Genomic DNA, 8,400 nt, shown 5'->3' with positions numbered 1-8,400 from the left:
ACACACACACACACACACACACACACACACACACACACACACACACACACACACACACACACACAAGCTGGATGTCTCAGGAGTCCCAGGATTCTGCTGAAGTCCTGGAAGAGTCTTGGAAAGTCCCTGATCTTCAGGCCACTGTAGAAAACTGAGGGATCTGGAATCTGGTGTTAGCAAAGCCGGAGCAACAACAGCAGCATCTACACGAATAATGAGAGATGAACTCCCCAACAGAAGCAAAGGCACACAGGCAAACAAGATGGATTTTTTTTTTCTCAGACCTCTTTGTATCTGGACTACCTGCTGGAAGGTGCCATTCATTGTAACAGAGGGTCTTGGAGCACTAGTTAATCTTTCGTCACCCTGAGGTACACCCCTTACTTGATTCCAGAGCCTATCAGGCTTACCATTGTAAGTCTACCTCTTGTCAACTAGAGACCCAAGCATACTTTATGCCATACTTAGTTTCTAGATGAAGACTCTAACAAGGTCATAAGCCTACTTTACATTTAATACAAGTGAAAAAGTGCTAGCTTCTCTCTCAGAATAGATGACAAAGTCATCTTGTATATTAGCCTTCTAAGAGCCCATAACTTAAAGATTTAATAGCACTCAAATACTAATGTTGTCTCAATCACTGTTATATTCCATGGTAAATGAACATGAGAAAAGGAGCTGGAGAGATGGCTTAAAGAGAAGTTAAGAGTACTGTTCTTTCAGAGGTTCTGAGTTCAGTTCCCAGCAAACCACATGGTGGCTTATAACCAACTATAATGAGATCTGGTGCTCTTTTTTGGCCTGCAGGCATATATATGCAAGCAAGATACTGTATTTCTAATAAATAAATAAATCTTAAGGAAAAAACCTGAGAAGAAAGGACACACAGATTTTGTATCGACACACACGTTCTTAGTAGTATAGGGTACAGACATTTGTGACAATTACAACTTCTGTCCCTGTAACCGGACACACGGCTTTAGCTGGTGTTAATAACCGTCTGTAGATACCACCTACTTCACAAGTTCCTCTACTGTCAGCAAGTTCCTCAGCCTATCTTGACTCTTTGCTTGATAGGGTTACTCACATCTTCATTCCTGGTAGGTCTCCTTCATTCATCATCTTGTCTGGATTGAGTCGTTGTGGTTCCTCATCGACCTTAGCCACTGCTGGACATGGTAACACCATCTCATGGACATGGCAACAGCAAAAACGCTGTATAGGATAGCTATCTAGCACTCAAGACACAGGCTTTCTTAACTTCCTTTGTGGAGAAACAGCTCAACTTCCTCTGGTGATCTGTGTTAATCGTCTCTGTTAACATTGTGATTTCTCCCTTAGCCTGTGGATTCAGGGACGTTAGAAGCACAAGTTGACCAGAGAAAAATTTGTTCTCTAAATGTAATGCATGTTATAACCTTCTGGAAGAAACACTTCTCCTTTGGGCCCAGGTCATACTGGCCAGCTGAGCTTAAGGTCATAAGAATGAGAAGGAAAGTTTTGCGAGGAGGTTAACAGGGATGATGCTGAGTAACTATCCCTACTCTTATCCTTTGCTTCTTGGACCCCTGCATCCCGTTTATGGGAGAAACAGTACCATATATTATGTGCTGACTCCGAGCATATACCGCTTTCTGGAGAACCCTGCCCAGTCTTCAAGAATGTTGTCACCTAAATTGACATGGTACTACGTCTTTAAAGGGCCGTTTCAGCATCCTATCGTGTTTACTGATTCAAATTGGGGCAAGGTGCACATTAATGTCAGTGAATCCTATCATCACAAGGTAACTGTGTGTGTTCTTTGTCTGTGGAATGAATTTCTTGATCAGAAGCAAGGCTATGTGGAACACCAGGAATGTCCATCAGGCATTTTGTAGATCCGTGGATAACAGAAGGCATCTTTGCCCGCCACAGCCACTGCAAGTGCCGTTGGATCTCTTGGGTCAGTGCCATTGGATCTCTTGGGTCAGTGCCATTGGATCTCTTGGGTCAATGCCACTGGATCTCTTGGGTCAGTGCCGTTGGATCTCTTGGGTCAGTGCCACTGGATCTCTTGGGTCAGTGCCACTGGATCTCTTGGGTCAGTGCCATTGGATCTCTTGGGTCAGTGCCGTTGGATCTCTTGGATCAGTGCTGTTGGATCTCTTGGGTCAGTGCCACTGGATCTCTTGGGTCGGTGCCGTTGGATCTCTTGGGTCGGTGCCATTGGATCTCTTGGGTCGTATTGCCAGCAGCCACAGAGACAGAGGTTCACTCCACTCCTGCTACCACTGAAGAGTGTGTATTTACAATAAGGTTCAAAAGTTAAGCCATTTTCTACCCTAAACTAAGTCATAAAGTAGTTCTATGTGGAGGATTCTTTAGATTTAAGAATTAGAGGAGAGAGCTAAAAGCTCAAGGTCATAGAAAATTTTGACCTCGTGTTATCATGACGTTTAATTAGGATGACTTTTGGAAAACACACATGGTCTCTGTAAGCAGTTTTGGTTTAGTAATAGTATCTGATATCTTCCTCCTCTGTCATTAGGAATGAGAAACCCTAAAGTAGTGGTCTCAACTTGTGGGTCATATTGTCTTTGAGGGATATATGCATGTATATATGTAGATATACCGCATATCAGATATTTACATTTATGATTCATAACAGTAGCAAAATTAGTTATTAAGTAGCAGCAGGTTGGGAGTCACCACAACATGAGGGTTGTAGCATTAGGAAGATTGAGAACCCTTCTCTAGAGGCAGGACTTTCTTTTCCTTTCCGTGTTTCTGCCATGGTGTCTCATGTGTCCCTGTTTTCCATCCTGTCTCAATACAGCCCAAGTGGCAGAGAGGCCTTCATATCACCTGGACTTCTTGCAGGTTTCTGAACTCCACTCAAAGCTCGCAGCTCTGAGCCACTTGGTACATGGGCTGGAGTAATACAGTCAAGTGAGGAATACGTTGTCTCTAAGATCCAAATAGTCTCAGTTAGCATGCTTCTTTCTTGGTGGTAGAGGGGGCTGAGCACACCAACACATTAGTATTAGAAGGAATAGCTCTGCTGCCTCAAAGCTTCAGACTCTTGAGATTTATTTATTTTTTATTTATTGATTGATTGATATTTATTTTTATGGGTATATGTGTGTACCAGAGTGTATGTATGTGTACCACAGGCAGGAGCCAAAGGAGGTCAGAAGAGGTCATTGGATCCTCTGAAACTGGAGTTAGAGGCTGTTATGACCCATGTAATTTTTGGGACCTGAATCCCTGGTCTTCTGCTAAATCGGTAAGTGCTTTTAACTGTGGAGCCATCTCATTGACTCTGGGAATTTTAATACTGATGAAATCCATTAATTTTGGTTGAATCCCCTGTCCCAATTTCTGATGTAAATGTGTTTTACCAGAAAGTCCAGAGCGGTTGCTTCTTATTTGGTGCAGTCAACATAGCTCCTCCATGTAAGAGATGCGTACTATTTCCATGAAGATTAGTGAGAAAAATCTCCGCAAGTTGAGTTATGAACCAGGGCCAGGGAATGAAATGCACCTTTGAGGTGGGGCAGTTCAGTGGTGCTGCTGGCCTTGGCAGGTGAAAGCAGATTTATTCTGGGACTTACCATGGACAAGGATAGGTGTAAAGCCCTTGGGAGATCAATAACTGCATATTAGATAGTAGGAGATTTGTTAATTCTCTCAAGCAAGGAAATCACATGGCGTGCGGGAGCTGCAGTTGGAGTCACTACTTGACTGAGCTTGAGATAATCAACTGTCACTCTCTAAGATTCATTGCCTTCCACACAGGCCAAATATAAAAGGTAAAGAGAGATGTGTTGAGAGCCACTACACCTGCCTTGTTTTCATGTTCTCCGCAGTAGTGCTTTTCCCAGCAGCCCCACTAGGGGCACACTATTATTTTGGGCTCACTACTGCTTCTGATAGAAGCAGCTTTAATGGATTTGGCTGGCATTTCCAACCATAGCAGTTCTTACTCCACAAATCAAGGAATCAATGCTACCAACTCTATTCCATTTATGCATTTTGGGACCAGCAGAATACCACAGGATGAGTTCAGGGACCCAATGGATTCACTGTATGTCAGACTTTAGCTAACACTCCATTGATCACCTGACCTCCCAAACCTCTATTTGACCAGAGGGACACAAAAGCTTTTTGGAGATCTTTTAGAATCAGTGTGAATTCAGAGGCCTCAGAGGTCTGATTATTTCCCTTTCCCCAAGGATTTAGGTATCTTTGTGGAAAGTGTGGAGGAAGATTAGCTGAAAACCTTTTTGGTTTTGTAGCAAGGTCTTTCTTCAAAAGTTTATGCTCTCCCTTTGTTTGAGAGGTTCTGGGTCTATAAACTGTCTCAGGTCTTCCAATTGCTTGAGGTTATGATTCAAGGTAGCTTTTTCATTTATTTTGCTCTGGAATTTTCTGCTTATCGGTCCTGAACAAGAATTAGTAGACTCCCTATGCATTTCACTCCTGGGAATGCTGTATTAGCCAGCACAGAAGCTCTTCAGTGAGCCACACCACAAGGGACATTTGCTGCCTATTAAGGCAGTTGTCACTTCAGGGCTGCTACTAACCCTTGCTACCCCCAGTTCCAATTAGACCCATTGCATTCCACTAAGCAGCGGTGGTTCCTACTGTGAGGTCACAGAAAAGGGCAGTGACCCAGTTCCTCACGGGTGTAAGTGCCCTGCTCACACACCTTCTGGAACTCACCACGGTGGGTGGGAGAGCTCACTTGACAAGACAAACCTGCTCCTGTGTCCCAATTTCCTTGCGTCTTACAATCCTTATTTAACATCAACTCGATATCACAGCCATCTCCGGCTCGTTCACAGTAGACTGTCTTTTGACCCAGACTTCAGCAATCAAATGAATTGTTAGCACCTGCTTCATCTGTGCACCACTTCCACATCAAAGCTCAGGTTCTCTGCTGCCGGGTCCCATCTTGTTAAAAGTCAGCCTGATTTAGTTTTGCGTTCCTTCTGTCATTATTCCACACTCTTAAAATCATTTTTCCGCACATATTTTCCACTTTCCTCTTTGGACGGATTAAAAACTCAAGACATTCTTTAGGGCTGTAGTGAACCTCCCCATGTATCACACTGTACCTTATCTCTAGGAGTCTGTCAAGACTGGCGTCTGGTTATAACATTAGAGGTAGAGATGGATGCAGGGGGTGGTTCCTTGGGGGCCATCAAGATTGTTTTACTTGATATCTGCAGGGATGACCATCACCAATTCCATCCAAGGAAGGATGGCGAGGACTGTATGGCAAGGCTGAGAGTGTGAATGTAGCTGCCATTGAAGGAGAAGCTATTTCATCGTCAAAACAAACCCATCACCATTGGAGAGTTTCATTATTCTTGGCCTCATCAGGAATATATTATTACACTCTTTAGCAATTGGTTCCCTCATTTCCAGCTGCTGGAGCCCCCTTCAGGCCAGGGACTTAAACTTGAGCTGCAATGTAGCCAGTCATTCCATGGAGACTTGGGTTTGGCCCATGATAATTTCAGCTTTATAAGTGAGGAAGAAAATGTCCTCTTTCAGAAAACACTTAAGATGCTTCACAGTGCACCCATCTCGAGATGAGAATTTTCACGTCTTCCCTCATTCTCTTTGTTACTTTATCTAGAGATGCTGTAAGCAACCACCCTGCATCATTATAGACCCATTTTTACAGAAATGTTCAGCAAGTTTTGCTTTTAATACAGTCAGTAAATTTTTTTGTTTCTCATGAGAGGTGTATCAAAATGTCAAACCTATATACTTTGTATATTTCTTTAAACAGTTTCCATGATGGGTTATTAGCATTCTCTATAATACCAGGAGAATCCTTAGGTGTTGTAGTTGAACTAGAGATCCAGCTTCACCTACCATAAAGCCCATTGGATGATTTTCTCCTTATAATTATTTTTCTAGAATAGAATTTCCTGTTCTATTCCTATTCTATGTTCTCAACCTTCTTAATGCTGAAATCCTTTAATACAGTTACCAAGGACAAACTTATTTTCATTGATACTTCATAACTTTTGCTTCTGTTATGAACCATAATGTAAATCTCTGTGTTTTCGATGGCCTTAGGAGACTCCCGTGAAAGGTTCATTTGACCCCAAAGGTGTCATGACACACAGGTTGAGAACCACTGCTCTCGAACCACCCCTAGTGTTATAATCTGTATTAGGCAGGGTTCTCTATATTCTAGAGGAACAGAATAGGTTTTATATGCCAGAAAAGGGCATTCATTGGAATGGTTCACATGATAGAGGCAAGTAGTCCAACAACGGACAACTGCATGCAGGAGAAGCTGAGAACCTGATCATTCCTCCATCTGCCTTGTTGGCTGAATCAGCAGTCCCTTTGTGGTGCAGAAGGCCTGGAGGACCCCTGGTTACTGGTTTTACATGTTGGAAGGCTAAAGAAGGTGGAGTCTAATGGCAGTGAAAAAAGGCACCATCCTCCTCCTCCTCCTCTCCATCATCATCTGTATCAGCAATAACAATAAAACAAAAGGGATAGTCACACTCCCCTGTACCCAGGGACAGCAGGCAGGCAAGCAATGTGTCCTTTTTTCCTAGAACCACTTTGATATCTGGGATACTGTATTGGAAGGGACCATCCACTCTGAAGGAGGGTATTTTCTTCTTAGTTGATTCTTACTGGAAATGCCATGGCAGACTTGCCCAGGGGTGTTATCTCTTAGTTTATTTCAGATCCCATCCAGTTGACAGGCAACGTTAACCACTGTGTTCTTCTATGCCATTTGAGTTAATTTTTGTCTGTCGTATAAAAGAAAGGTCTCTGTTCTTCTTTTTGCTTGTGAATATATACCTTTTAGTATGATTTTTAAATTTGTTATTCATTACTATTGAGCGCATAGATGTGTGTGTGTGTGTGTGTGTGTGTGTGTGTGTGTGTGTACATGCACATGTAAGAGTCAGAGTCTTCTATCAAGGTTTTGAGGCAGTCTCTCTTGTTTCTGCCACACTGACTACTCCTGGCTACTTACTCTCACACTGACAGGACATTCTCCTATCTCTACTTCCCCCAACTTGCCGTAGAGGTGCCAGGATTGGGATGTGTACCACTGCTTTCTGCTTATTACTGAGGTTGAGGAATTGCACTCCCATTGTCTGGCTTACTCAGTAAGTGCTTTTCCTTGCTATCTTACCATGAAACATTATATATTTTTTTCCAGAAGATTATTTTTCCATTTTGAATGATATTTTAAGGAAATACAATCAAATGAGAAAGGTGATAGCAACCCAGTCCAATAAAGACCAAATATAATCTTTGCATTTTATAATGAAAACATCGAACTAGCTGGGAAAGGCTATGGAGGGGAGCAGACAGGACAGGAGCCATATTACAATGTATTTGCAAGCGAGCAGGAAGTTATGGTGGAGACCAAAGGTCTGGCCGGGTTTCTGCATGCGGGCTCAAGCTTCAGTTAATATGTGGCTACACTTTGGCTCTGTGGGACACAAAGGATGGCGAGATCTACTCTGAGGCTTTACTGCACATTTAAATTTTAATTCACCATATTATTTAATACTGGTTTAGCTTTGTGAGACATAAGCTGCTATTCAGGGTTAAGATATCTGGCTAGATTGAGTCACCAAACAATGTCTACTCTTCTAGTGCCAAATCATATCATTCAATAAAGCCATCACTGATGACCCAGGGAACTGGAGATTTCCAGTGTGGACTGTTTTTCTTGGTAAAGATTTCTTCTTATGCTCCAGCAGATGTCTCTAAGGGAGTCCAACTTCCTTTAAACAGTTATTAGTAAATAGGATCTGGTGATAGCATTAGGTTGCCCAGGAACTGAAAATAGGCCTGAAAACTAAGCCTGTTGCACTAATTGCTTCTGTCTCGAATCCTGGGTTTGTTAAGACAGACAGCTTTGCTCTCTCTGAGTTTTCAGGAAGCTACCTCCCTCCCTCTACGAACTCTCATTACAGTTCTCCATGGTGATTCTTCTCTGGAGCCGAAATATTTTGGCTTGACAGAATAGCCACAGTGGTGTTCTCAGTGAGCTTGTAAAGACGGCCCTGAGTCTATCAATGAGAAGGTCCCCAAAAATGGAGAGAAGGAAAACACTCCCTCTTGAGACAAGCTTCAAGACCTTTGATCAATAAAGTCTGTGCATGCTTAAAAATGAAGGTGCTTGGCTCCATGCAGGAAGTTACTTTTGTGGATAAAATTCAAGTAACTTGGGAGACAATGGTACCTGCTTTGTTCATTCCCCAGGGATTTTTTTTTTTTTTTTTTTTTTTTTTTAAAGGTTTGGTTTGTCACAATGTGATTGTTCTAGGTCCCCTGAGGATGAACTCAGGCAGACACCATCTGATAAGGTGCCCACCTGCTCCTCCTCTGTGATACCCTCCTTTCTTCATATGCTCGACT

Source organism: Mus pahari, chromosome 19 (assembly GCF_900095145.1).
Source record: "Mus pahari chromosome 19, PAHARI_EIJ_v1.1, whole genome shotgun sequence".
Classification (NCBI taxonomy): Eukaryota; Metazoa; Chordata; class Mammalia; order Rodentia; family Muridae; genus Mus; species Mus pahari.
The sequence above is the reverse complement of the archived record's forward strand: the minus strand, read 5'-3'. Positions refer to the sequence as shown.